Source organism: Heptranchias perlo, chromosome 19 (assembly GCF_035084215.1).
Source record: "Heptranchias perlo isolate sHepPer1 chromosome 19, sHepPer1.hap1, whole genome shotgun sequence".
Classification (NCBI taxonomy): domain Eukaryota; kingdom Metazoa; phylum Chordata; class Chondrichthyes; order Hexanchiformes; family Hexanchidae; genus Heptranchias; species Heptranchias perlo.
The window spans coordinates 38,671,355-38,693,143 of NC_090343.1; positions in this window are offsets into that span (position 1 = coordinate 38,671,355).

Consider the following 21,789-nt stretch of genomic DNA (forward strand, 5'->3'; position numbering starts at 1 on the left):
TCTGATATTTATAGTGCATACACTCTAATAGATAATTAATAATCTAAATAATTAACTGTTCAGGTGAAGAAATGAACAAAGATAGCAGAAAGCTCATCAATTTACTGCAGAAAGAAAACTTAAAGCTCCAAATAAGACCATAAGAGCATAAGACCATAAGGGATAGGAGCAAGAGTAGGCCATTCGGCCCCTCAAGCCTGCTCCACCATTCAATGAGATCATGGCTGATCTGATTTTTACCTCAACTCCACTTTCCCGCCATTTCCCCATATCCTTTGACCCCCTTGCTGATCAAAAATGTGTCTAACTCAGCCTTGAATGTATTCAATGACTCAGCCTCCACAGCTTTTTGGGGTAAAGAATTCCAAAGATTCACAACCCTCTGGGAGAAGAAGTTCCTCCTCATTTCCATCTTAAACGGGTGACCCCTTATTCTGAGACTATGCCCCCTAGTTTTAGATTCCCCCATGAGGGGTAACATCCTCTCAGCATCTACCCTATTGAGTCCCCTCAGAATCTTGTACGTTTCAAGAAGATCTCCTCTCATTCTTCTAAACTCCAATGAGTATAGACCCAACCTGTTCAATCTTTCCTCATAAGACAACCCTTCCGTACCCGGAATCAACCTAGTGAACCTTCTCTGAACTGCCTCCAATGCAAGTATGTCCTTCCTTAAATAAGGGGACCAGAACTGTGCGCAGTACTCCAGGTGTGGTCTCACCAGCACCCTGTACAGTTGTAGCATGACTTCCCTGCTTTTATGCTCCATCCCCCTAGAAATAAAGGCCAATATTCCGTTTGCCTTCTGGAATACCTGCTGCACCTTTATGTTGACTTATTGTGTTTCATGTATGAGGACACCCAGATCCCTCTGTGCCGCAGCATTTTGTAGTATTGCTCCATTCAAATAATATTTTGCTTTTTTATTTTTCCTCCCAAAGTGGATGACTTCACATTTTCCAACATTATATTCCATCTGCCAAATTTTTGCCCATTCGCTTAACCTGTCAATATTCATTTGCAAACACTTTGGGGTCGATATTAGCACCCGTGATCGGGTGCGTTCCTGGCGGGGGGGGCCACGAAAATCGGGGATTCCCGGAGCAGGTCGGGAGCCCGGCTCCAACCCAGCCACTTCCGGGTTTCCCACAGACGCACTGACATGCGCACGCAGCCCCCGCATGTGGGACTCCCGCCGGCAATTAAAGCCGGCGGGGTGTCACTTAAGGTATTTATTTAGGTATTTCAGGTCGTTTACAGACCTGATTAACGAGATATTTTAGGAGGGTTGGGATTTTACAAACAACTGGGACTGTTTCCCGTACTGGGGGAAACACTCCCAGTTCAAATGGACGTGTTGTAGCCGTCAGCCTGTGGCAGCTGCAAAGGTCGATTTGACAGGTGGAGGGGGGAGACCCTCACTCATTGCAGGAGGCCACTCTGTCACTTTGGACAAAGTTTGGCCTCCACCACCCTCCTCCTAACAACAAAATTCACCAACTTGCACACTTACTCCGGTGTCCAGACACATGTACCTACCTTGCGGACCCCCTCAGATATACATCTTCCGGATGGGGGCCGCCGTAGCTGCAGTCATGATCTCCTCGGAGGGCGAACAGCATCACCAGCCTCGCCGGCCACGCCGTCCACCTCTGACACGTGGAGCTCCACAACACAGTGCTGTGACACATCCACCTGTACAACAGGAGGGAGGGCAACCGCAGAGAGAGATGCATCGTAGAGGGCACTACCCTCTCCAAAGGATCCACAGACCGAGGCTCAGCTTCCTGGACCTCTCTGAGCAGCAGTGCACACGGAGGCTCAGAGTCACTCGACATGTAGTCGTGGACATCTGCAGCCTCCTTCATGCCGAGCTGCTCCCGGTTGGCCCGAGCACCATCTTCTTACCTGTCGCTGTCAAAGTCACCACTGCCCTCAACAACTTCTCCTCCACATCCTTCCAGGGTGCCACCGGGGACATCGCCGACGTCTCTCAGTCGTCTGCACAAAAGAGCCCTGCAAATACACCTACACCACTCTGCAGTGACACAATGGGTGGCATCAGTTGTGGGTCTTCATTGTGATCCTCAGGAAAGGGCATTATTGCACAAACCAGACAAGATTTGCAAAGACGTGGCAATAGTGGTGCCAATATAATATGTAATGTGAGTTGATCAGAAATTAAAGATAAGTAAAAACCATGACAAACCCTCAAACACCCTTGTGCATCCCCTTCATGCTCACGACACGTTTGCCTTACGCTGCCTACTGCACATATGTGATGCATGCCCTGTGGTTGCAGCACGGGTAGTGGCAGGTTGAGTGAGGCTGACTGTGAAAGAGATGCATGAGAGGGTGAGTATGAGATAGAGCCATGAGATTGTATGAGGATTGGGTTGAGTGGTAGTGGCGGGATGAGTACTGGCGAGGTGAGTAAGTGCAGGTAAAATGAGGATGAGGTTTGAGTGGGTGTGAGAGGTGATGTGACAGAGTAGTGTTGGCTGTGCAGAAGGAGGTGTGGGGTGGGGGCGGTGATGTGGCAGATGGAGTGTAGGGGAATGAGTAAGTGTACTCACTTTGGCTGACCTACTGAGGTCATTGGAGCGCCTCCTGCACTGTATGAAGGTGCGCGATATGTTGGTTGTGCAGGTGACCTCCTCTGCCACCTCGAGCCAGGCCTTCATGGTGGCAGAGGCAGGCCACTTCCTCCTGCCCGCTGGGGGAAGATCTCTGTCCTCCCCCTCCTCCTCACCCCATCAAATGATACCTGGAGTGAGGCATCATTAAACCTGGGAGCAGCCTTCCCCGTGGGCTGCTCCATGCTGTAATTTTTCCTATTTCTTGCAGCATCAGTCAGTGGAGGACTGCCCCTTTAAATAGAGCTCCTCCAGCTGACAGACCTTACTGCGCATGCGCAGCCCGCCCGACGCGCAGCTCAGCAGCGGGGAACCCGGAACAAGAGGTAAGTGGATCCAATCAGCCTGCGATTGCGCACGGGGCAGACTGATTTCACCGGGCGCGTTACCCACGCGTCCAAATCGCACCCCCGCCGCGAACCCGCCGCCCTGGTAATATCGAGCCCTTTGTGTCCTCATCGCAACTTGCTTTTCCACCTATCTTTGTATCATCAGCAAATTTGGCCACAAGATACTCTGTTCCTTCATCCAAGTCATTGATATATATTGTAAATAGTTAAGGCCCCAGCACTGATCACTGCGGCACCCCACTAGTTACAGACTGCCATTTTGAAAATGACCCTTTTATCCCGACTCTTTGTTTTCTGTTAGTTAGTCAATCCTCTATCCATGCCAATATATTACCCCCAACACCATGAGCTCTTATCTCGTGCAGTAATCTTTTATGTGGCACCTTATCGAATGCCTTTTGGAAATCCAAATATACTGCATCCATTGGTTCCCCTTTATCCACCCTGCCCATTACTTCCTCAAAGAACTCTAATAAATTTGTCAGATATGATTTCCTCTTCATAAAACCATGTTGACTCTCCTTGATTATGTTATGAATCTCCAAATGTCCTGCTACTACTTCCTTAATAATGGATTCTAGTATTTTCCCAATGACAGATTTTAGGCTAACTGGTCTATAGTTACCTGCTTTCTGTCTCACTCCCTTCTTGAATAGGGGTGTTACGTTTGCGGTTTTCCAATCTGCTGGGACCTTTCCAGAATCGAGTGAATTCTGGAAGATTACAACCAATGCATCCACTATCTCTGTAGCCACTTCCTTTAAGGCCCTCGGATGCAAGCCATCAGGTCCAGGGGATTTGTCAGCCTTTAGACCCATTAGTTTACCTAGTACTTTTTCTCTAAATAATTTATATTTAATGAACAACAAAGCATCTATTGTATGTTAAAAATGGTGAGGTCTCAAGGTTCCAAAGGTACTGTGCCGGTGGGTGACGATGTAAAGATAATATTGGTGTCAGATTGAAAACAATGAGGTTTTACATAACGTTACATGACAGCCCCAAACACTACCCTTAATAATTAACTGGTGCTGCCCCCTTCAAAATTAGAATTGTGATCTCCCAAAAACTGGCAAAATGTACATACAGAACTGTAAAGCAACATGTGCAGTCTGAATCGATAGCCATGGCAAAAATGCAACTGTGGGTCTCCGAAATCTCAAGCTGTATTAAGAAGCCGAGGTGGAATGAAGTAAACACTGAAAGCACAGGAGCTGCTGAGTGAGCAACGGTTTAAAACTCAGCAGAAAGTAAATCGAGTTGGCAAAGTTGCCCCTCATAGTTCGGAGCCAAACTCCTAATATAAACCTTCCCACCACCCCCCCACCCACTCAGCAGCAATTACCACCCTTTCCCAACCGGAAAATTAGGACCCGAACACCCATTCGGCTATTGCCTGCTGGCCGCAGATGAAAGGGAAACCACAAGCACTAATGTGGCGTGTACTGGACTGGCAGAAGAAGTCCAGTGATCATTCCTAATGGAGACATAGGTACTGTGCCCACATTCCCTAACCCAAGAAGATCACATCTGGAACTATTCAATCCCATCCTCACTGAAAAGAAATATTGGGACTGAGCAGCCACCCGTTAAGTAAACTTATAAGACAGGACAGGTTAAAAAAAAATTCTACCCTTGAAGAGCATAAAGACCAGCATTTAAATGGCAACCCTTCCTCCCGCACACACCCACAAACAAACACCCCTCCCCATTCCCCTCATCCCACAAAGCCACATGGTCACCCCCCCCCACCAAAAGACAATGAGCAGAGACTTTGGAAAAGGACAGGAAACCCAATAGTAACCCCAAACCCCAATGAACTTGTGGTAGCGAATTTCGATGCACCCCTGCTCCCCACACATTGCGCATAAAAGTCGGAATTGGACCCAATCCCCCACCAAGCAAAGATATTGTGTACTTCCACGCTCTTGACCACCGCCCCCACCACCATGAGCATAGATATGAGCAATGAGCAATGAACCCCCGCCTCCAACCCTCACTTGGCACTTTCTACATTGAGCAGAAATAGAGATTGCCCCCTTCACTGAGCCAACCACCCTGCCCTCCACCCTCTGAGCATTACTTAACTGATTGGAACCCACCATTCCCATCCAGCCAAGAAACACTCCCTCCACTTTGACCAGCGTTTTGCTGCAGTGCCACATGAGATTGACTAGTGTCTTTTTAAAGATTTTTAAAGATGAATGAGAACGCAATACACATAACGAGTTCTAAGAAAGCAACAAAATCGAAAATCTCAGAAAAATATTATGTTCATATTATGGAATGTCTGTATAAACTGATGTATGATTAAATGGAGGAGCAGGCATGATGAATTTCCTCATTAACTGGTAAAAATGGCTGCTTCTGTTGCCATAGAAGTGTATGTAACTTAGTGCATTTGAAACAGGTTTCAGCAATTTCCTTAATGGAGTGGTATGTGGCAAACCAGCTCCAGCGATGTCCACTGTAGCATATACATTTTTTTAATTCATTCTTGAAATATGGGCATCGCTAGCAAGGCCAGCATTTATTGCCTATTCCTGGTTGCCCTTGAGAAGGCAATGTGGTGAGCCACATTCTTGAACCGCTGCAGTCCGTGTGGTGAAGGTTCTCCCACAGTGCTGTTAGGTAGGGAGTTCCAGGATTTTGACCCAACAACAATGATTTTGACCCAGCATATAAATTGAGGGCAATGGTAGCTAGCCTTCACTGCCACTGGTAGTGCAATACGAGTGATTGAATGTCCCTGCTAATGCTTCCAAATCTTTCTGTTCATTAAAGTTTACCTTGCTCTGACCTTAAATACTCACTTTTCAAAGCGCCTCCAATGCTGTGTTAGTTGTGCATGAGTTTCTCACAGTGGGGCCTATAACTGTGACATGCATTCATGCGATTTTTTTTCCGCAACCTTTTTCACTAAAGTTTAATCATTTATTTTTGGAGATTCAAGTCCTCAGAAAAGCACAGAGGATGGTAAAAACAGTGCTTTTTGTAAAAGAAAATTCCAGCACTTTAACGAGCATCTAATTTTTTTGCTAAAATTCACCGGGACAGGAATTTTGTTCTCAATGAGACGTGGCCCAAAAATAGAGAACAAATTTCAGAATTAATAAGAAGTTTTGTGCCCAGAGAGAATTATGCTACAAAGAAAGCTGTTGTCTCTGCCATAAGCCTGCAGCAGAGGGACTGGCACAGCAGACTTTCTATAGCAATGACTTAAACAGTAGGAGAAATTCATTAAGACAATTTAACCTACTTTATAGGCTAGGGAAGAGCATCTAACTGAAGTGAATAGCCGTAATCTCCGAACTATCCCATCGTGGGATTATGTGCACATATCCAAATTTAGCCCAATTCAGTCTATCAACTTTTCTTTATCTACGTGGTTAAGCCTTGCATATTATTCATCACATATTAGGTCTGTGATTTGGTTACCTAATATCTCCTTATGTGGCTCGGTGTCAAATTTTGTTTGATAACGTTCCTGTGAAGTGCCTTGGGATGTTTTACTACATTAAAGGCGATATATAAATGCAAGTTGTTGTTGTTGTCGGTCTGTCCAAAAGGAAAAACAATTGTCATACTTTTTCTCATTGGCTCAAATACACAACTTAACCAGACTGGCTTGTTGAAATATAGATCAGCAAGAACTTATAGTTTGAAAGCAATCCTCATGTACAGCACAATGTTTCAAAATATTTATATTAAGAAGGCAAAATCAGGAGGGAAAAGGAAAAATAGAGGGTTAGGGTATATGGATGAAGGCACGGTTGAAGAGAAGGGGTTTGAGGAGGTTTTTGAAAGTAGAGAGGGAGGTGACAAGGCAAAGGGGACTAGGCAGGGTGTTCCATAGGACAAACGTGGCTGAAGAATCAGCCACCAATGGAGGACTGTAAGGATCAGGGAAAAAGGAATATTCCAGTGTTAGCCTTGTTTTAGAAGAGTGCAGGGTGTACATGGGGATTTTAAGGCTGGAGGAGATCACTGAGCTAAGTGGGATGAGGCCAATGAGGGACTTGAATGTGAGGATGAGAATTTTGAAATCAGTTCACTGGTGTATGGGGAGCCATTGGAGCTTGGAGAGACACAGGGATGATAGGAGCGTGGATTTGGTGTGGACGGCAGCGTTTCGGATGAGTTGCAATTTGTGGAAAGTGGAGGTCAACAAAGATTCCAGAAAAGCAGCTGCAAAGGCTGCAATTTGAACCAATTACACCGCTCGTCTTATTTTTGCAAAGTAGTTCTACCTGCCAGTTAGATTTCTGAACATTCAGCAGGTCATCAATTTTTGCCACTGACCAGCAACTGCAGCCTTGCAGAATAGGACAATTCCATAGCTCTGCAGTGACTAAGTACAATGTTAAATCGAGTGAGGTGCAGTTATTTCATCCATCGAGGTTTGCGCATGTTGTTAGCTTGATTTGGCTGCCCCTCTGTGCTTGTGATTTGTTTCAGGCACATGAGAACAAACTGCCAAGCCTTCACAGCAAGGAGTCGGTTCCATTGGCAGAATGCTGAGATTCTAGTGACCCTAAACCTCCTTGGGCTGCACATTGCAAGGGCCCTGCATGTGAATCAGACATGTCCAGTGCTGTAGTGACTGACTAGAACCTAATGCAGCAGGTGCTTCAGGGGATGGGGAATGCTGACCATAAGTCCTATAAAGCCAGTCCCTCTTCTTTCCAGCTTCCAGCGTCTGGGCAGTAAATCCACCTTCCCTCACTCTGTAATAGCCCATTCTTCAGCAATTTGGCTCAATTAACAACTACTCCTGGCAACTACATGCCTTCTAATTGTAGCTGATTGAAGATTATTGCTTCTTTCATTTCATTAGCTGGGCTGCTTTGCGGGAGATATCGCCAACCGATTTTTTTAGGCCACTTACAGTAAAATTATATGTTAAATAGCAGTCCGTGTATCCCCTAAAAACCTAAAGTAATCATTTGACCCCTCAATAGTGGACAACCAGCAACTTACTGGCTAATGTTATAATCAATAGTGTAGGGTCTGATGTGGTAGAACAACTTGGGGTCCTAAACTCTACTCTATTCTACAATTTAAAATATGATGTAGGGAAAGATCTCTAACTGCATCAGTGACACAACCCACACACTATTTAGGTCTGAACCCCCAATCAGCATTAACCTGAACTTTTATTTGCTTTTATTTTGTTTAACCAATGAAACAATACGAGCATGCATCACTTTGTGAACAAAATAGATACAATTCAATATTTTAAAAAAATGAATTGACCAAGCAATGTTCCAGGATAATTTTCACAACAAACTGACTTTGGTGAAAATACTCAAAATGTACAGTAGGTCTATCAACATGAAAGAGAAAAGATGGGTTAATATTCCTTGTTCAGATGCTGACAGACCTGTTGAGCATTTCCAATGTTTTTCAGTCTTTTATTTCAGATTTGCAGCACTCAGTATTTCTCTTCATCCCACTTTAGTGCTGTTTGATGGGCACCTACATTACTAAAACAGCCCAGTTAAAAGGGTTTAAATATTAATTGGGACATCAGGGAGAAATGCACAGGCTCCATTCTGTTTCATTTTCCTGCTGTAATTTCAACTTTTTGCAATCGAGTGAACCAGTGGGAAATACTGAACATCAGAGAAGCACACCATGAATATAAGGAAAAGCACAGGATACGACAGAACAAAGGGGGGAAAAATGGTACAAAATCTACCTCGTCAACGATTTTTAAGTATCATCTACATTAAGCAAAACAGAAGTTGTGTCATCTCTCTAGCTCGAGATTTTAAAGTCAGGCTCTTCATTTAACTGTAGATTGGGGCTATGACTGCGACTGCTAGAGGCCAATAGCTGATATTTTGTGATTGTCTCAGCAATTCAGAGCACTGCAACATTCTGATCCTGCTTGACATTTCATTTGTCTGAAAATCAGCCGGCGTGCAGAGTGATTATCACAGGTGCTCTGTGCTCCTTGCCAGCTGTCACTCACATACAAATAACAAAAGACTTACTGATTTAGCAACCGTGTGGCTGACTTGCTTAGCATACTGAGCAGGACAGTGCCTGCTCGGCACAGCGCCATTTCCCTAAAACAGATTCATGCCTTTAAAATGGAAGAAAGAGAATGTATTTCATCTAATACTGCATTTGTATTGATTTTCTGTCATGGAGTCTGTAGGATCTTCATTATTGCATTAACGTCCCTGCTGCATTTAAGCACCAAAGTGTGAATAGATTCTGTTGAATATGGTCTGCAGGAATCTAAAATAGCAAAATAATTTTATTAATTTTTCTTTCTTGCTCATGGCTTCATATTTTGTTAAATGACTCAGTAAACTGCTGTGAAACAGAATTTTATTATTCATTTGTTCACTATAATAGCACCACTCAAATATATATATAATCTAATAGGCCAGTTAGATGACATTTTGTATCAATGGAAAGTGGTTTCTGCTTTGCACTCATGCAAAATGTATAGTACAGATTGTAGTTGCTGGACTGAGGCTGTTAGCTCTTGGGGTACGAGCACCCTGGATGAAGTAGTCTCACATCACTTCAGCTTAGCACCAGTTGCAGTATTAATGTAACTAGTGCGAAGTGAAGTTTCTAAAGTTATTACTTGTTTCTTGCCAATTTTCTCCCCTCCCTTCCTCTCTTGAAGAGGTCGAGTCCTTGTTGGGGTAAGGTTGCCAATGTACCTTATAAAAGTGTTTGTTATTTAGGCGTAAACCATGTACAAGATAGATTGTTTTTGGAGTATTGTACAGTATTGGGCACCCCATTATAGGAATGGCACAAAAGCAATGGAAAGATGTAGCATAGATTCACTAAGATGAGGGATTAGTGTTAAGAAGAGAGTCTTGAGACATTAGGACATTTTCATTAGACCTGAAGGTTAAATGGTGACCTAATTAAGGTCTTCAAGGTCATGGAGGGCTATGATAGGATAAATAGGGGTAGGTTTTTTTTCATTGATCAAAGAGAGGGCACAAATTTAAGATAATCACAAAAAGTTAAAGGGGTTGTTAGAAAAATATTATTTACACAGAGGGTGGTTGGAATCTGGAATTCTCTGCCACAAACTGTTGTTGAATGAGTCCATAAATTCCCTTAAAAGGGAATTTAATCAAGCAGTGGGACTTTTATTTTATTCGTTCATGGGATGTGGGCGTCGCTGGCAAGGCCAGCATTTATTGCCCATCCCTAATTGCCCTTGAGAAGGTGGTGGTGAGTCACCTTCTTGAACCGCTGCAGTCCGTGTGGTGAAGGTTCTCCCAGAGTGCTGTCAAGAAGGGAGTGCCAGGATTTTGACCCAGCGACGATGAAGGAATGGCGATATATTTCCAAGTCGGGATGGTGTGTGTCTTGCAGGTGGTGTGGTTCCCATGTGCCTGCTGCCCTTGTCCTTCTAGGTGGTAGAAGTTAGGAGGTGCTGTCGAAGAAGCCTTGGCGAGTTGCTGCAGTGCATCCTGTAGATGGTACACACTGCAGCCACGGTGCGCCGGTGGTGAAGTGAGCGAATGTTTAGTGTGGTGGATGGGGTGCCAATCCAATGGGTTGCTTTGTCCTGGATGGTGTTGAGCTTCTTGAGTGTTGTTGGAGCTACACTCATCCAGGCAAGTGGAGAGTATTCCATCACACTCCTGACTTGTGCCTTGTAAATGGTGGAAAGGCTTTGGGGAGTCAGGTAGTAAGTCACTCACCGCAGAATACCCAGCCTCTGACCTGCTCTTGTAGCCACAGCATTTATGTGGCTGGTCCAGTTAAGTTTTTGGTCAATGGTGACCCCCAGGATGTTGATGGTGGGGGATTCGGCGATGGTAGTGCCTTTGAATGTCAAGGGGAGGTGGTGAGACTCTCTTTTATTGGAGATGGTCATTGCCTGGCACTTGTCAGCTCCTAAACCAATATAACCTCCCACTAAGAAAATGATCTTTTGTCTGTTAAGAAAAATAGAATGTTTTGTATTCCATTTACATCTGTGCTTCCTATTATGAATATGTCTGTAAAGATTTTTTTTTTGCTTATTTGGTGGGCAAAAGCATCCTGGTTGACACTTTTTGTGATGTTTTTGTATGGAGCAATGCCCAGTGACATGACTGGCTATGGGTTGATGTTGTTCTCCTGTTTAAATCTGGCTCAAGATCTAAGGTGGAGTTGTCTTCAAGGAAGTGGTTGGCAAACAATTTTCCATTTACAAACTTGGTGCAATAACATCTGTCACGTTGAAACACCTCAACTCGCTGTGACCTTATGGTGATGAAAATGGTGCATGTTGGTTTTGTCTCTTCTTCCCAGGTAAGGAGGATTTTCCCAACACCTTTACATGATGGCAGTGACACTCTATAATTAAAATGCATTGTAAAAGTTTGTGTGATGGTAAAGGTTGCAATTGGTAACATAATCAGTATCTCAGCAAAGTTTTTGGAAAAGATTATTTCTGAAAGTTAGCCCGCCTGAAAAGTCTCTAACGTGGAGGCAACACTCTTTTCAAGTCCCACTGCGAAGTGAACAAATGAAGCCTTCTCGATATACTTGACCCTATTTACATAGCATTCACTTTTCTGGCTTCTTTGCCGACTGGATTATGTCTAGTCACCTCCGGACTCGATTATTCCAATGCTTTTCAGGTCAGCCTCTCATCTTCTATCTGCTGTAAACTTCAGCTCACCCAAAACTCTGCTGCCTGTATCCCATCCCGCACCAAGTCCCGCTCACCCCGTCCATGCTAACCTACATTGGCTCCTGATCCCCCAACACCTGGGGCTCGAATTTAGCAGGCCTGCGGGTTCCCAGCGGGTGGTCCTCCGGGAGCGTCGAAAACGCGGACGGCTAATCGTGTGCGTCCCCCACGCGATCGCGGGATAATTGGACCGATTAAGCCCTGCTTCCGGGTTCTGCGCTCCCCAGCTGCATGCCGGCCGGCTGCGCATGCGCAGTACCGTCGACGCGATGTAGGAGCTCCACTTAAAGGGGCAGTCTCCCAAAGCCCCTCCTGCTGCAATCAAGAGGTTTGAGACGATGGCTCAGCCAAGGGGAAAGGCTGCGCCCCGTTTTTCAGACCTAGCACTGCAGCTGATGCTGGAGGGCGTGAGGAGGAGGAGGGAAACGCTCTTCCCAGAAGATGGACGCAAGTTCCCTGGCGCCGCCACCAGGAAGGCATGGGCAGAGGTGGCGGCGGAGGTGAGCAGCAGGGGCAACACCCCAAGGACTTGGGAGCAGTGCCGCAAGCGCTTCAATGACCTGACTAGGTCTGGCAAGGTGAGTACACCAACGCACCCTCCCACATCCCGTCCCCACCATCACGCCAAACAGATCACAACCCCCTCCTGCACAGCCACCACTGCGCTCCATCAGCAATCCTCACAGCCACTCATTCACATTCCTCGCCGTGCACGCAAGTACCCACCGTCCCTGACCCCACCCGAACACTACCACACACCCCAATCCCCATGCAATGGGATGGGCACGTGGCCCACGCATCCTCCCATCCATCTGCGCCACGCTCAACCCAACCACACCGATGCTCGATGCGTCTCACGATGCAATACGCACCCACTCACACATCTGTGTTTTGCCTTCACAGGAGAAGAGAAGCAAGAACAACGAAAGGGCACGCACCGGAGGTGGGCCGCCGCAAGTGGTGGAGCTGACCGACGCCGAGGTGGAGGCGCTCGACCTCGCCTGCACGTGACATTGCCTGTCGGTGGCTGATGGCGAGTGTGTCGCTGCCGAAACGGCCGGTAAGGGAAAGCTGACACTCAACACCCATGATCGCGAGTGACCGTATCATCACCTGCCATCAGGCGCACTGTCAAGTTGGTCCACATGCCTCAAAGTGCCCTCTGTTCTCTTGCAGGGCCGTCTGCGAGTGAAGCGCTCGAGGAGGGCGATTCCTCAGAGGACATGGCGGTCTCTGAGGGTGCATCGTCACATCAGAGCCAACCATCCACCAGCGCAGAGACACGCACCTCGGTGGGTCCCCCTCGCCAACTAGTTGGGGTAGCACTTGGTGAGTCATCGCGCACGAGTGAGCATGAGCAGACCCTGGTGGCAGGGGCAGCCGCGGAGGGTCCGCGACGGAGGGAGCACTCATCTCCAGGCTCTGCTCAGCCGGACCCAGATGCTGAACCCAGGGGGCCACCAGTGAAAAGGAGAGTCGTCGAGGGGCACCAGCTAATTGCTGAGGTACTGGGAGAGGTGCCGCGCGCATTGTCCACAATAGCGCAGGCGATGGAGGAGTCCAACTCCTGCATGCGGGCATTGGCGGCGCAGGCACAGGAGGGTACCAGCGACACAGTGTCACGGGTAGGTGCGGGACTGTCTGCGGTGGAGGACAGGCTGGCCTCCCTCGAGCGTCACGCACAGCTGCAGATCGAGTCCTTGCAGGCCCTGACAACGTCTGTACGGATTCAGGGTGAGCAACATTCCGCCGCCATCAACAGGCTGACGGATACACTAGGGGTGGCCTTGCAAGGCCTCACACATGCCATCCAAACTGCCGTCCAGCAGGGTGGAAGGGGTGATGTGGGCCGAGGCCAAGAGAGGGATGATGGTGACCGGGGACATGGAAGCGGGGACGCTTCTCAAGGCACCCCCACGTCCCACCCGTCGCCCACCTCTCAACCAGTACCCGCAATGGTGCCTCCTCTCCAGGTGGCCGAGTCTGCCCCTGCCCCGGTGCAGGAGGAGCAGTCTGTGGAGGTGCCCTCACGGGCACCGAAACCCAGGGGCCGTCCGCCAAAAGCATCTACCCGGTCAAGGCGAGAACACGAGCAACCTGCCACTACCTCTGCTGGAGCCACAGGGGTAGCACCACGTAGGGGTACCCGGAAAAGAAATGCAAAGGCGTTATAATCACAAAGGGAATACACCAGAGTGTCTATTAATTTGTACATTTTTTTTATATAATGTCACATTGGAGATATTAAATACTCTATTCTCACCACTCCTGCCACCTCTCATCCATTCTTCCGCGGCCTGTGCAATAGGTGCGTTCCGTGGAGGCCATCATGACGGCGAACACCTGCTGCCACCCATTGGGCACACTGCTGTGGGTGCAGGATTACTTGCAACACTCTTCAGTGGAGGGGGCTGGTATGGCCGCTCGCATGTGCAGGTGAGGAGATGCGAGCGCCTCGCAGTGTCTGACTCTAGGAGAACCGTTGACGTATGAGTGCCTCCCTGGCCCGGCGACCATCCCGGTGAGTCGTGGTTCGGCGCATGGGTCGTCCACTATCCTCTGGCGCGTCCTCCTCCTCCGCCTCCTCCTCCTCCGCCTCCTCCTGCTGCTCCTCCTCCTCCTCCTCGCCCTCGCCTTCCTCAATGTGGGTGGCGGGTGTGGATGGGGCCTCCTCCAGCGGCACCCCTCTCTGTTGGGCCATGTTGTGCAGGGCACAGCAGACAACTATGATTCGTCCCACTCTGAATGGTGTGTATTGGAGCGCTCCCCCAGAACGATCAAGGCACCTGAAGCGCATCTTGAGAAGCCCTATGGTCTGCTCAATTGTAGACCTGGTAGCAGTGTGGCTGTCATTGTACCGACGCTCCGGCTCGGTGATGGGGTTCCTCAGAGGTGTCATGAGCCACGTGTGGAGGGGATACCCCTTGTCGCCGAGGAGCCAGCCGTTGCCGGCGTTGGGTGCCTGCAGGATGGGCGGGACGGCGGACTCCCTGAGGACGAAGGCATCGTGGCAGCTGCCGGGGTATCTGGCGCACACGTGTAGGAATCTCTGGCGGTGGTCACAGATGAGCTGGGCGTTCATGGAGTGATACCCCTTCCTGTTGATGAACAGCCCTGGCTCATGCGGAGGTGCCCGTATTGCGATGTGGGTGCAGTCGATTACACCCTGCACCCGTGGGAAGCCGGCCATGGCATGGAATCCAACCGCCCTCTCCATCTGGCTGCGCTCGTCCATGGCGAAGTTGATGTAGTGCGAGGCCCTGCGGAACAACCCATCGGTGACCTGCCTTATGCACTTGTGTGCAGAGGACTGACAGACCCCGGTGATGTCCCCGGTGGCACCCTGGAAGGAACGGGATGCGAAGAAGTTGAGGGCAGTGGTGACTTTGACGGCGACAGGTAAGAAGATGCTGCTTGGTCCATCAGGGAGCAGCTCGTTGTTAAGGAGGCTGCAGATGTCGGCGACTACCTGGCGATTGACTCTGAGCCGACGTATGCACTGCTCCTCGGAGAGGTCCATGAAGCTGAGCCTCGCTCTGTACACCCTGTGCGGAGGGTAGTGCCTCCTGCGACGCATCTCTCTCTGCGGTTGCCCTCCCTCCTGCTGTGCAGGTGGGTGTGCCGCAGCACCGTGTTGGGGGGCCCCACGTCTCCGAGGCGGACGGCGTGGACTGCGAGGCTGCTGGGGCTGGTCATGCTGTTCGTCCTCCGACGATGTCAACGCACCACCCATCTGGCAGGTGTTGGTCTGAGGGGTTGTGCAGGGTAGGTGGGTGTTTCCTCGGACTGGGGCTGCAGTTTCGTGTCGGTCTGTCCTCTGGCTTGGCGGGGGGTGGTGGAGGGCAGGGGTTGCCCTATGTGACGCGATGGCCTCCTGCGTGGGTGAGGGCTCTCCCCCGTGGAGCGCATCTTGGCACCTGCCACAGGCTGCTGGCTGCAACACGCCTGGTTGAGGAGGGACTGTTTCCCCCAGTGTGGGAAACTCACTGCCTTGAACCGAAAATCCCACACTTCCTCTTTTGACAGCTGCTTCATCTCATTAACTGACCACAACGAGCAAGGTAAGTACACTCAAGTGGAACCCCGCTGGCTTTAATTGCCTGCGGGATTCCCACCAGCGGGGCTTGCGCGCGCAGCTCCGCATGTCAGCGCGGTACCCGGAAGTGGCCGGGATTTCGTCGCGATCAGGTCACGTGACCGGAAACACGATCCCAAAATCGAGCCCCTGAAATTGCATCCTTGTGTTTAAATCTCATCATAGCTTCACCCCTTCCTATATCTGTAACCTTCTCCAGTCCTGCAACTGCCTGGAACTCACCATTCCTTTGACACTGGCCTCTTGTGCATCCTCCCTACCTTCGTCTCAACATTGGTAGCTGTGTCTTCAGCTGCCTCAGTCCCACGCTCTGGAATTTCCTTCCTAAACACCCCTGCTTCTCGACCTCATTCTCCCCTTAAAATTCATCTCTTCAGTCAAGTTTTTGGTCACCTCTCCTAATATCTCCTTCTTTGGCTTTACGATCATTTTCTCCCCTCACCTCTGTGAAGCGCCATGAGATTTTTTTCTATGTTAAAAGTGCTATATAAATACAAGTTGCTGTTGTTGTAATTGGAAAACTAGAAAATTAATATTGAATACATGTGAATGGATGGAATGACTAGTCTGTCATCAGAAGATCAAAAACCAAGTCTTGAAATTACATTGATTAGTGTCAGCACTGGCTTCCACGATTTGTTGGCATGATACCTCATTCCCTTGCTAAGATCGTTTTAATTATTAGTTTAAGAAATTCTTCACTCATCACCCCAAAATAAGGATAAAGCCACCTTTTGCCAGTGGACTAGTCAACAAACTTGTAAATATCAAATTTATCATAAGAACATAAGAGCATAAGAAATAGGAGCAGGAGTAGGCCATATGGCCCCTCGAGCCTACTCCACCATTCAATAAGATCATGGCTGATTTTCGACCTCAACTGCACTTTCCTGTTGGATCCCCATATCCCTTGATTCCCCTAGAGTCCAAAAATCTATCTATCTCAGCCTTGAACATATTCAATGACTGAGCATCCACAGCCCTCTGGAGTAGAGGATTCCAAAGATTCACAACCCTTTGTATGAAGAAATTCCTCCTCATCTCAGTCTTAAATGGCCGACCCCTTATCCTGCAACTATGCCCCTTAGTTCTAGACTCTCCAGCCATGGGAAACAACCTCTCAGCATCTACCCTGTCAAGCCCCCTCAGAATCTTATATGTTTCAATTAGATCATCTCTCATTCTTCTAAACTCGAGAGAGTATAGGCCCATTCTATCCAATCTCTCCTCATAGGACAACCCTGTCATCCCAGGAATTAATCTCGTGAATCTTTGTTGCACCGCCTCTGAGGCAAGTATATCCTTCCTTAGATAAGGAGACCAAAACTGTACACAGTACTCCAGGTGTGGTCTCACCGAAGCCCTGTACAATTGAAGTAAGAGTTCCTTACTTTCGCACCCCAACCCCCTTGCAATAAAGGCCAACATGCCATTTCCCTTCCTATTTGCTTCCTGTACCTGCAAACTCACTTTTTGTGTTTCTTGTACGAGGACACCCAAATCCCTCAAAGCACCAACATTTAATAGTTTCTCACCATTTAAAAAATATTCTGTTTTTCTATTCTTCCTACCAAAGTGAATAACCTCACACTTCCCCACATTGTACTCCATCTGCCACCTTCTTGCCCACCCACCCCCTATCTATATTCCTTTGCAGACTCTTTGTGTACTCCTCACAGCTTACTTTCCCACCTAGCTTTGTATCGTTAGCAAACTTGGATACATTACACTCGGTCCCTTCATCTAAGTCATTAATATAGATTGTAAATAGTTGAGGCCCAAGCACCGATCCTTGCGGCATTCCATTAGTTACAGCCTGCCAACCTGAGAATGACCCGTTTATCCCTACTCTCTGTAATAGGAACATAGGAACATATGAACAGGAGTAGGCCATTCAGCCCCTCGTGCCTGCTCTGCCATTTGATAAGATCATGGCTGATCTGTGATCTAACTCCATATACCTGCCTTTGGCCCATATCCCTTAATACCTTTGGTTGCCAATAATAATAATGTATTACCCCCAACCCCATGAGTCTTTATCTTGCGTAACAACTTTTTTGTGGCACCTTATCGCCTTTTGAAAATCCGAATATACGACATCCAGTGGTTCCCCTTTATTTACCCTGCTAGTTACAGGTTCAAAAAACTCTAATAAATTTGTCAAACACAATTTCCCTTTCATAAAACCATGTTGACTCAGTCTAATCATATTATGATTTTCCAAGTGCCCTGTTACCACTTCCTTACTAATGGATTCCAGCATTTTCCCGATGGCTGATGTCAGGCTAACTGACCTGTAGTGCCCTGTTTTCTCTCCCCCTTCTTTCTTGAATAGTGGGGTTACATTTACTACCTTCCAGTCCGCTGAGACTGTTCTAGAATCTAGGGAATTTTGGAAGATCACAACCAATGCATCCACTATTTCTGCAGCCACCTCTTTTAGAACCCTCAGATGTCGGCCATCAGATCCAGGGGACTTATCGACTTTTAGTCCCATTAGTTTCTTAAGCACTTTTTCTCAACTGATATTAATGACTTTAAGTTCCTCACTCTCATTAGCCCCTTGATTCCCCGTTATTTCTGGTATGTTTTTTGTGTCTTCTACTTGTGAAGACAGATACAAAATATTTGTTTAATGTCTCTTCCACTTCCTGACTCCCCATTATAATTTCTCCTGTCTCAGCCTCTAAGGGACCCACGTTTACTTTTGCTGCTCTCTTCCTTATTACATACTTGTAGAAGCTCTTACAATCCGTTTTTTTATTTCTTGCTAGTTTACTTTCACATTCTATTTTCTCCCTTTTTATCAATTTTTTGGTCACGAGGCAATGATGCAATATTTATGAAAGACATTGGTGTATTGGAGCATTTTCTGTGTTATTTCTCATCAACCACCATCTTTAATTTTTTTTAAACTGTGTGATGTTCTGCAGGCATTTCATAGAATCATACAGTACAGATGGAGGCCATTCAGCCCAATATTCCTGTGCCGGCTCTTTGAAAGAGCGATCCAATTAGTCTCACTCCCCTGCTCTTTCCCCATAGCCCTGCAAATTTCTCATTTTGGAATGTCTTTAATATAGTCTATAGAATTCAATATTTTTTTTAGCAGTAGTTGTTTTTTTTACAGGTACAGCAGCATAGTGGTTATGTATCTGGACTAGTAATCCAGAGGCCTGGACTAATAATCGGGAGTCATAAGTTCAAATCCTGCCTCGGCAGCTGGGGAATTTAAATTCAATTAATTAAATAAAATCTGGAAAAAAAAAACTAGTATCAGTAATGGTGGCTATGGAACTACTGGATTGTTGTAAAAACCCATCTGGTTCACTAATGCCCTTTAGGAAAGGAAACCTGCCATCCTTACCCAGTCTGGCCTATATGTGACTCCAGACCCACAGCAATGTGGTTGATTCTTAATTGCCCTCTGAAATGGCCTAGCACGCCATTCAGTTGTTCAAGAAGGTGGCTCACCACCACCTTCTCAAGGGCAATTAGGGATGGGCAATAAATGCTGGCCTTGCTAACGACGCCCACATCCCATGAACGAATTTAAAAAAAGTGACTTATGGTTTCCAAGACAAATCACTCTTTAAACAGATTTTAGTCTGCCAGGTAACTTTAATAGAATTCAAGATCTGACTGTTTTACAGACAGTAACGGACAGGTACAGATGTCCATAGCTGACTTTCTCTCCCTCTCTTTTTTTTGCGCCTCAGCAAATAAGATGTACAAGCGTAACATGCAATACTGTAATAATGATTTGACAAGCCCAAAACATTTGGGCAAGATGTGGATTGAGGTAAAACACTGGAAGTAATAAAGTCTGGGCTCAGAGAGGTCAGTAGATGCAGAGAGTGATGAATTTGCACTGAGGATGTCAGGATATCAGAACCTGTTTTCTGGAAGAAACAGTTATTAACTTGTTTACTGTATAACCCCAGGGTCCATTGCATGGAATTGCATTTTTACATCTCAGAATTGCTTAACCCTTTTATTACCAAGGCACCCTACCACTGTTATCCCATTTTCAACAGCAAGCACATTGAGCAATTCCAGCAAACAGGATTAAGAAGAACATAACAGTGTAGTAATGAGAAAAGCCCCATCAGCTCCTTCAGATTGCTCGATCATCTGGCTCCGAATGCAGGGCCATATCTGATCTTAAATTATGTTTTTTCTACACCAGACAAAGATCCTTCCTACACTCTTCTGAAATGAATACAATTCCCTTCTGGGTACTTCAAATAAGACATCATCCAGTGCACTAGGTGGCAGTCTATTCATCAAGTTGACAACTCCAACTGTGTAAGAGTTGTTCCTTAGATTGAGCAGATGGCCTCCTTACCTTTATAGCCATGTCCTCCATTTCCTCCTTTCCTGGTTTTCTACATCCATATTATCAATTCTCTTCCTTGTTTTCAAGTGTCAGATTTCTACCTTTAATCTTTCAGTCAGAATACATTTCAGTTTTTAGACAATAATGTATTGTCAAAATGGATATTTAAGATCAGAACTAGTAATAGAGCAACAGTATGTTTTTTTTTATTTTGGATGCTGGTAGAGAGATGAAGTAGAACTCATTGCAGTCCTGTGATACAATCAGACAGGTCCTGTTGCTTATTTTAAATTATTCAACAAGATATTGCAACGTACTGATCAAGGTGCTATTTTCATGGTATAAACTTCTAATATGCTAATTGGTTTGTTAGCACTTGAAAAATATATTTGGAACACTCTATCAACCCATACTTGGTTTGGAAAAACCTTTGAGACAGGTCTAGCAAAGTTAGATCTTGGAAACTGTTATAAATTCGATTCTGTCGTGGCTATCTACTTGCGTTCAGTGGCGTCAGTCACTCCTGTAAGCGGGTCCCCCAACTCTTGTGGGCCAGAGTTAATTCACACTGCCCAATATCTACTTATACCACAGTTTAACTCAAGTGTAACCTTAGTACCCTATTTGTGATCTGAACCAGATAGTCAAGTCTTTCACATGTGCCTCTCCAACCTTTTCAAAGGCAGACTGAGAAAACACTTGGTGAGACGAGGCCAGATATTACTTCTTTACTCAGAGAGTAGTTAGAATGTGAAACTTTTTTTTTATTCGTTCATGGGGTGTGGGCATTGCTGGCAAGGCCAGCATTTGTTGCCCATTCCTAATTGCTCTTGAGAAGGTGGTGGTGAGCCGCCTTCTTGAACCGCTGCAGTCCATGTGGTGAAGGTTCTCCCACAGTGCTGTTAGGTAGGGAGTTCCAGGATTTTGACCCAGTGACGCTGAAGGAACGGCAAGATATTTCCAAGTCAGGATGGTGTGTGACTTGGAGGGGAATGTGCAGGTGGTGTGGTTCCCATGTGCCTGCTGCCCTTGTCCTTCTAGATGGTAGTGGTTGCAGGCTTGGGAGGTGCTGTTGAAGAAGCCTTGGCGAGTTGCTGCAGTGCATCCTGTGGATGGTACACACTGCAGCCACGGTGCACCGGTGGTGAAGGGAGTGAATGTTTAGGGTGGTGGATGGAGTGCCAATCAAGTGGGTTGCTTTGTCCTGGATGGTGTCAAGCTTCTTGAGTGTTGTTGGAGCTGCACTCATCCAGGCAAGTGGAGAGTATTCCATCACACTCCTGACTTGTGCCTTGTAGATGGTGGAAAGGCTTTGGGGAGTCAGGATGTGAGTCACTCACCACAGAATACCCAGCCTCTGACCTGCTTTTGTAGCCACAGTATTTATGTGGCTGGTCCAGTTAAGTTTCTGGCCAATGGTGACCCCCAGGATGTTGATGGTGGGGGATTCAACGATGGTAATGCCATTGAATGTCAAGGGGAGGTGGTTTACTCTCTCTTGTTGGAGATGGTCATTGCCTGGCACTTGTCTGGCGCGAATGTTACTTGCCATTTACCAGCCCAAGCCTGGATGTTGTCCAGGTCTTGCTGCATGTGGGCTCGGACTGCTTCATTATCTGAGGGGTTGCGAATGGAACTGAACACTGTGCAATCATCAGCGAACATTCCCATTTCTGACCTTATGATGGAGGGAAGGT